Source organism: Rhinatrema bivittatum, chromosome 6, assembly GCF_901001135.1.
Source record: "Rhinatrema bivittatum chromosome 6, aRhiBiv1.1, whole genome shotgun sequence".
NCBI lineage: Eukaryota > Metazoa > Chordata > Amphibia > Gymnophiona > Rhinatrematidae > Rhinatrema > Rhinatrema bivittatum.
The window spans coordinates 261,833,285-261,841,991 of NC_042620.1; positions in this window are offsets into that span (position 1 = coordinate 261,833,285).

The window sequence follows — 8,707 nt, forward strand, 5'->3', positions numbered from 1 at the left end:
TTTTTTTTTCTCCCAGGCCAAGCTGAACAAGCATTGCAGTTTGGATTGCAAAAAAGCCTTGGCCTTATACCTGGAGCAGACTGAAACCCATAGAATGTTCACACAACTCTTGACACAGACCGGAGATTGCTATTGCAATCAGACTGGGGTCCATATTGAGCAGTTTCGTAAGTTAGCTGGATTCACTTAACTGGCTAACTTAGGATATTCAGTGACACTGCAGTGCCGTTGAATATACCCGGCTATCTTAAAGTTAGCCAGATACGTTGATCTGGCTAATTGTAAGGCAGCCTTGTGGCCCAACCAGAGTTAGCTAGATAATTATCCTAACAACTTGACTCCTCCCTGATCCGCCCATTCCTTGCCCCCGAGTTATCCGGTTAAAAACGTAACTGGATAAGTCACTTGTCTGGCTAAGTAGTATCCACTGACCTTAGCTGGATATTCAGCGGCTCTATTTAGCTGGATAAGTTGGATTTATTCAGCTTTTTTTTTTAATATTGGCTCACTGTATCTAATTGGCTATAAGATAATATCTTCTGTTATGCCCAGGTGGGGCTGAATCTGGTCTGCCATGTTGAGGCTTACTCTGAGCTATGCCAGTATCAGTGGCTTACCTGTGATCAGACCCCATGAAGTTCTTTCTACTCATTCACATTTCACTACTGTTTTGAAAGGAATGACTGATGACAGTAGGTTTGGCCAGTCTGTCCTCTGGAATTTGTTTGCAGTATAGAGCCCAGCTATTTTCCTTCCTAGACCTATTTTGTTCTGGCTGCCCTTCCTTGGTTAAGTATAAAATGGAAAAAAGGCTTCTCAACAAACCATCTGTTGGCCTTGTAGGCACTTGTTTTTCCCTATTCATGGGGGAGTCTGTAACTAGGGATTCCCCATGTGTTAGAATACCTGTTATAGGTAAGCAGTTCTGCTTTCTCAGTAGGCAGTAGGATAAATTAGCCATGTAGGAAGAAATACCCACCTGCCTCCCTGGAGAGTTGACTACATAGCTAGATTTAGCTCTAAAATTGACTGAGGCAACAACTGTGTGGGAACTCCTACACATGCTCAGTAGAGCAAAAGCTCTATGAGCTGAGAGAGAGGTTTGTTCAGTGCTGTCAGATGACTTCACCATGTCATGGCTGATTCATCCTGCTGTCTACGGTGAACACAGTTTATAGTAAGTAAATTTGCTGTTTAACCTCTATTGCCTTATGTTTTTTGGTTTTATTTTTTAACCTCTAGTTCTGTGCAGGCAAGTGAACTAATTTATCCAATACAGCTCAAAGTTAAGGGGCATAGGACCAGTTTTTACTCCTTTGCACGCATAGTTAGGCCTGATTTCCCTGAGAAAAATAAGACTGTTTCCATGCTGTTAGGTTCCATATTAGGAGCTACCACCCAGGAAAAAGATCTAGGCATCATAGTGGATAATACTTTGAAATCGTCGGCTCAGTGTGCTGCAGCGGTCAAAAAAAAAAAACAATGTTAGGAATTATTAGGAAGGGAATGGTGAATAAAACAGAGGATGTCATAATGCCTCTGTATCGCTCCATGGTGAGACCACACCTTGAATACTGTGTACAATTCTGGTTGCCGCATCTCAAAAAAGATACAGTTGCGATGGAGAAGGGCAACCAAAATGATAAAGGGGATGGAACAGCTCCCCTATGAGGAAAGGCTAAAGAGGTTAGGGCTGTTCAGCTTGGAGAAGAGATGGCTGAGGGGGGATATGATAGAGGTCTTTAAAATCATGAGAGGTCTTGAATGAGTAGATGTGAATCAGTTATTTACACTTTCGGATGATAGAAGGCCTAGGAGGCATTCCATGAAGTTAGCAAGTAGCACATTTAAGACTAATCTGAGAAAATTCTTTTTTACTCAACACACAAGCTCCGGAATCTTTTGCCAGAGGATGTGGTTAGGTCAGTTAGTGTAGCTGGGTTCAAAAAAGGTTTGGATAAGTTCTTGGAGGAGAAGTCCATTAATCAAGTTGACTTGGGGAATAGCCACTGCTTTTAATTGCATCAGTGGCATGGGATCTTCTTGTTTGGGTACTTGCCAGGTTCTTGTGGCCTGGTTTTGGTCTCTGTTGGAAACAGGATGCTGGGCTTGATGGACCCTTGGTCTGACCCAGTATGGCATGTTCTTATGTTCATGTATGCCAAGGTGTAAAACCAGGACTTGCCCAACCTCTTTCTTTTACACAGACTTAATATGCCTCTGTATCATTGAGGATGAGCCAGTTCTAATCCTGGTTTTATCCCATGGCATGCATGAACATATAGTTCTACTTTTCTTAGGAATAGCCACTCAGACTAATACAGCAACCATACTGCTTTTCTTACCCGATTCACCCACTCACAACAGTATGAAATACAATGGTCAATAACTTATAATGATTATAGTACCAAATTTTTGACTCTGGTTGATTGCTGTAAGGTTTATAATGTCAATTTCTATTTTTGATTACATTTAAGCAAGCCTAGTTGCTCTCAAAGGCTCATGTACAGCTACATCTTTGAATAATCTTATCAGACCAACAAAAGGCTCTCAAATTCCAAAGAATCCAATGCCAGAAACTCATGTAGTAACCCTATCCTCAGTGTCCTAGGTAACAAAGACCTACCTGGAGAAAAGGCTAGCAGATTAAAAGCAGAAAAATTCAAGATGTGCTAGTGTGTGATAAACAGAGATCCATGCTGTTTAAGGTATATAGGGGTAGATTTTAAAAGGTACGTGCGTGGCGTACATCTGTGTGCACTACCCGGCGCACACAAATGTACGCCTGATTTTATAACATGCGTGCGCATGTTATAAAATCAGGAGTGAGCGCACGCAAGGGGGTGCACACTAGTGCACCTTGCACGCGCTGAGCCCTCGGGGAGACCAGCTGGCTTTCCCCGTTCCCTCCCCCCTCCCCCCCATCTGTCCCACCCCCCCAGCCTGAAAAAAAAAAAAACCCCGTACCTTTATCTCACAGCTGCCGGTGCGCGAACCCCCTGTGCCGGAGTCCTCGACCATACCTCCTGGACTGTCCCCGGACCACCCTGCCATGCCCCTGGACTGTCTGCCCTGCCCCCTACCCACCCATTCAGAAAAGTCCCGGGACATACGCACATCCCGGTGCTTTACGCGTGCCGCCGGGGCTTTTGAAAATAGGCCCAGCGCGCGTAACCCCCCTACGTGCACAACTCTTGAAAATCTGCCCCACATAGTGGCTACAGAAAGTCTGCACCCCTTGAACTTTTTTCAGTTTGTTGTCAGTGCATCAGACTTGCATGCATTTAAATTTGTTTTTTTCTTCTCAACATGTAATGATCTACCTTTTCAGGGCAAAAAAATCTTTTTGGGGAACAAAGCTATATGTATCCAAAATACAAAACTGAAATCCAACAATGGGATAAGTCTCCATGTCCCTGGACCTAATACCTGGTAGAAGGACTTTTGGCAGCAATTAAAGCTGTTGGGATAGGTCTCCACCAACTTTGCACACTTAGGTTTGACAATATTAAACCATTCTTCTTTACAAAATTATTCAAGCTCTGTCAAGTTCCATCAAGATTCAAGTCATGCCACAGATTTTTTATTGGATTGAGGGTGAGGCTCTGACTGGACCATTCAAAGATATTTATCTTTTTTGCTTCTTATCCAATCTGGTGTATCCTTGGCTGTGTGTTTCAGGTTGTCATACTGAAAGATGAACTTCCATCCCTGTTTGTTTTCATGTCGAGGGCAGCAGGATTCCTGAAGGACTTTTTTGTTTCTTAATCTATCTTCTATCCTAACAAGTGCCCCAGTGTTTGCGATTGAGAAACATCCCCATAATGTGATGCTGTCACCAAGCTTCACAGTAGAGATGTTCAGTGCTGTTTTGGGTTTGTACTAAATGTAACACTTTGTATTCAGGCCAAAAAGTGTTTTGCAATTTCATGAGACCACAAAACCTTTTGTGACATAGCTGCACTATCCCTTGAGTGCTCCTTTGCGTATGTTGAATAGAATTCAAGATGAGCTTTCTTGAGTAATTTCTTCCTTCTTATCATCCTACCATACAGTTGTCACATGAACACTTTGCCAAGTCTTGGCCATGGAAGCCTGTAGTTTTTCTAGAATTCAAAAAACACCAAAGTGAGGGAAATAGAATACAATCCTATTACCACGAACCAATTTCAACAAGAGACAATATCATAGACACACGCTCAAAAATTGTAATCTACTTTCTCACAGGACAGCAGGATGTTAGTCCTCACATATGGGTGACATCACAGGATGGAGCCCTGTACGGAAAACATTTCTGTCAAAGTTTCAGCAAAGCTTTGACACTGGCGCACTGAGCATGCTCAGCCTGCAATTATCCCTGTGAGCCACAGGTGACTCCCTCAGTCTTCTTTTTTCCGCTTTGCAGTAAGTATAGCGGTTAGGAGCTCTGTGAGAAATTCTAACACTTTTTCCTCAAGGAAAACTTTTACTTCACAAACACTTTTCCCTGCATGGGTCTCCCTCCACGTACGTTTATTTGACGCTCGGTGAGTACTATGCCCTGTTTTTTCGGTTGGTTCCTGTCACCTTTCTGGCCTGCCAACTGACTGCGGCCTTCCCTCTCCCTATTTTTTCAGTTAGCTGCGCATAGCCTGCGAGTGTCCCTCTGTGACAATCTGCTTGGTTATTAGTGCTAGTGGGACGGGGACTTCCACAGTTTCCGTTGCCGCCAGGGCCCCTGTAGATTCAGGTCCTTTGATTTACTCGGTACCCTTGCGCAGTCGATGCCCCATCGCTACCATTGGTACCCCCTTTAGACCATCCTGGATTCTTAGATGCCATCCTCCCTGCATCGTTTCTATCAGTGCCGTCCATGTTTTTCATCCATGGCACTGATTTTTCCTTGGGTTCCATCGGTACCATTGATGTACACCTTGTCTCGTTGGTGCCATCCATGTCCGAGTCGATGCCACCGTCTCCCGAGGCACTTCCATCGATGCCAGAGTCATTCCATCGATGCCATCCTTTATTTTATGGATGCCATCGATGCCCAGGGCCTTTCCATCGGTGGCCACCTGTGCCCACATCTGTGGCATCGATGCGCATGTCGAATCCATCGGTGCCCACATCCGTGGCATCGATGCCCACATCCATGGCATCCGTGCCCGTGTCGATGCCCACGTCAGTGCCCTCAGTGGCATCGATGCCCATGTCGACTCCATCGGTGCCCACGTCCGTGGCATTGATGCCCATGTCCGTGGCATCGATGCCCGAGTCTATCCAATCGATACCGTCGACGTCCGTGGCCATGCCGTCTGCCCGTGGCCATGCCATCGATGCCCTCGGTGCCCGCCTCCATACATCGATGCCCTCCATTTCCATCGATGTCTTCGAGGTTCCTATCGATGCGGTCATCGACTCCGTCAATGCCGGTATCATTTTTCCGATACCAACAACGTTTTTTTCGATTATTCGATGTCACAATGTTCCCATAGATACCTACGCCGATGCCGTCAGTGCTCCGTCACTGTCATCATTACTCTGGCCGAGTCATCGACGTTTTTTTCAAATATATTTTTGACGATACCCTCGAGGCCGCTTCTGCCGCCATAGACACCGTCAACACCGACATAGCACCGCCATGTAATGCCCTCGCCTAAACACAGTGCTCCATGCTTTGGGTTCTTATTAAAGCCCCATTTTAGCCTAAGACACTACATAGTGCCAGGAGCAGTGCAGGCATGCTGACAGTCCGTCATCAGTCGCCATCCATGACAGTGAGGGCATCCATCTCGGCGCTGGGGAAAGACCGGGCCGAGCACCGTGACATGCATCATCACCGACACGGTGACTGTCCACCACCAATGCCATCCAGCACATCGGTGCTATCCTTCTCGATGCTGGACAATGCTCACGCCGAGCAACATCACCACTGCCATCGGCACTATTCCGCACAGTTTTGGCAGTCCTTGGTGCTCCAGAAACACCGGAATGAGTTCTGAAGAATTCTGCACTGGCGTCACGAGACATCGAGCCTGCGATGAGGGTCGGGTTCATGAGCTCGTTAATCGGCTCCCCTGTCCCCGAGGCGTGCCCCACCATCATCGGTGCGGGATTGTGGCCCTCCGCTAATTACGGTGTAAGCGCCTGCCACGCCCAGCCTGTCTCCTCTATACCTGCGCCACCATACCAGGCATCAGAGTTGAGACAGACGTCTATGTCCACAGGCTACTCCTCGAGGACTCCTGAAATCGACGGAGCCAGCAATCTTCACCGGCTCGTCCTTCGGCGATCCACGTCGGATGGTAAGTACCCACTTCTGCGGCATTCCCATTGAGATGTGTTCTCTAATTCGGGCCACATGGTTTGAAAAGTTCTAGGTCATGTACCTTCCAAGAACCGTATTAGTGTCACACATCGCTATGCCAGCTATGTCAGCCACAATACCAGGAGAACCACTCTATCATTTCTTTGGGATTGCATCAGGGCTTCCTCCCTTTTTCAGCAACGATGCTCTGTATTGATTAATGCTCTGGCTTCTGGCTCCTGCTTCAGAACCAAAGTTCCAGGTGCATTCGCTGATCTGCTAAACTCGAAATCCAGCAAATGCTGCCTCAAGTGCAAGTCCACCTCGAAGCCTGACGACAGATCTCGATGTCTCCTTGTACAGCACACAGAAATGCAGGTAAGACTTTACCGCTCACACTCCTGTGGGAGGTTAAATGATATCCAGATTACATCAGCCCCTCCAGTTGGACACCTCCTGGTCTCCCAACTGGCCAGATATCAGAGCGGCCACCCCACCTTGTACCAAGGTTCCCGGTACACTCCCCCAGACGCTACAAAGCGCAGAGGGGGGAAGGGGGGGTTGGGGAGTTTTAATTACACTTCTTTCTTTCAACAGAAAGTAGTTACTCTCCGCCCATCCTGGACCTCAGAAATACCAACTTTCTTCAGAAGGCACAGGTAAAATGATATCTCTTCGTTTCCGTGCTTCCATATCGCAGTAAGTACATTATTCTAATCTTTCTATGTGCTTTATGGTGAGTCAACAATATTACAATCCCAAGCTCTGCCGCTTACACCAGCTTCGGCAACTGGGGTATTCATTGAATCACTATCATTGAATACTGCTTCTCTGCGGAGTGCAACATCATTCACGCTTTTCCTTGCATGGACAGCTGCATAACCACAGTCAGTCCACGCATGGAGTTCTAACTTCTTCATGACTCACTATACATTTACTAACTGGGATTACTGTTACTGCCATAAATCCCTTATACAACACTTCTGGACACCACAGTCACAATGACCTTCCTGTCCAGCATACGCGCAGACATTCTAATAAATTCTTACATGTCCCTGTGCGCATTTTTCCATAACCTCAGCCCCTCAATTCTTCATTGTCGGGCTATGGGGTTTTTTCACTATGTACTTTCCTCATAGATCCAAAACTGCTATGGATTAGATTCAGTGAAATTCCATTATAAGTGGGTCCAAGCTGTTCAACCGCTTTTGTCCCTCATCTATATTGCAGATCTAGAACCAAAACCTAGTCTGATCCTGCTCATGCTCGCATTTCCTCAGGGTTGTAAGTTTGACCTAAAATCTTCTCAACCCAATATGCGTCTATTCCGCTCCAGGCACAGTTTCACATAAACTTCCTGGAGCTTGTAGCCATGAGTTATACCCTTATGCCTTCCAATACTGCCTCTGCAACAAATCTTTGTGCATACAGACAGACAGCATAGGGACAATGTGCTTTCCACCACGCAAGCACACACAACATCTTAGCTGCTCTGCAAGGAAGCTGCGCAGCTCTACCCTTGGCCCTTGCTCACTCTATGCATCTTCAGGCCACTTCTCTAAGAGATTTACCGAACGCACTAACAGACCTTCTCCATGTAGGTTCCATCCTCTCAAATGGTCTCGAACTACATGTGTGGCGAGAAAAATCTTCTAGCGCTGAGGTCAACCGAACTTGCTCTCTGCGTCCAAATCGAACCATACAGTGCACAGATTCTACTCCCTACACATGTTTCCAATGCGTTCCCATAGACGCCTTTCTTCCATCAAGGGCCTCTTAAATGTGTCTGTTCCGCTGCCTTTCACAGCCAGCACTCTTCTAATGCTGAACCGGGACGGGGTTCACTGTTCCTCACACCCACGTCCTGCCCGAGACCAGTATGCTTCCCATACTTCTCAATCTATCACACCAGTAACCAATGCGCCTTCTCATCAGGCAGTCACAAATCGTAGACTTACTGATGTTCTCAGGTACTGGTAGTGTCACAAAACCTTCCACACATAAATCCTACCATTCCAAATGGCATGATTTACCATATGACGCATACAAAAGGATAATACCCTTTTTTCTTTTTTCTACACCACTCTTTCTCTTGCTCCCTCGGATTCTGCTCCCCAGACATTCTCCACATAGGTACACCTCTGTTCCAACTGGAGTATCGTTTGGGAGTGGGGATACCCGATTAACGGTAAACCCCTTCTGAGTCAGCTTACCATGGATTATCCACTGATCAAGCAGCCTCTATTTTCACTAGTCACGGAACGGAACCTATATCTTATCCTTATAAGTCTCATACGTTCTCCGTTCGAGCCTTTCCATTGCTCTCTTTTCACAGTTTGACTTGGGAAATTTTTTCCCTCATAAATGTCATTTCTGCCAACAGGGTCAGTGAGTTACACACCTTGTTACATACTCATCCAA